Source organism: Gekko japonicus, unplaced genomic scaffold (genome assembly GCF_001447785.1).
Source record: "Gekko japonicus isolate JY-2015 unplaced genomic scaffold, Gekko_japonicus_V1.1 scaffold4839, whole genome shotgun sequence".
NCBI classification, from domain to species: Eukaryota; Metazoa; Chordata; class Lepidosauria; order Squamata; family Gekkonidae; genus Gekko; species Gekko japonicus.
The window spans coordinates 1-252 of record NW_015169328.1 but is presented as its reverse complement, the minus strand read 5'-3'; positions in this window follow the sequence as shown (position 1 = coordinate 252).

Genomic DNA, 252 nt, shown 5'->3' with positions numbered 1-252 from the left:
GGTCGGTGGGGCTGAGAGAGCTCTTTCAAGAACTGCCCTTTCAATGACAGCTCTTGTCAGAGCTACGGCTTGCCCAAGGTCATCCAGCCAGGTGCAAGTGGAGGAGTGGGGAATCAAACCCGGTTCTTCCAGATTAGAGTCTGCACACTTAACCACTACACCAAACTGGCTCTCACCAAATTGGGGAGAAAGGAGAGAGATCCTTCCCCCTGTCTTACGGCCACATAGCTATGCACATTTACTACGGACAAT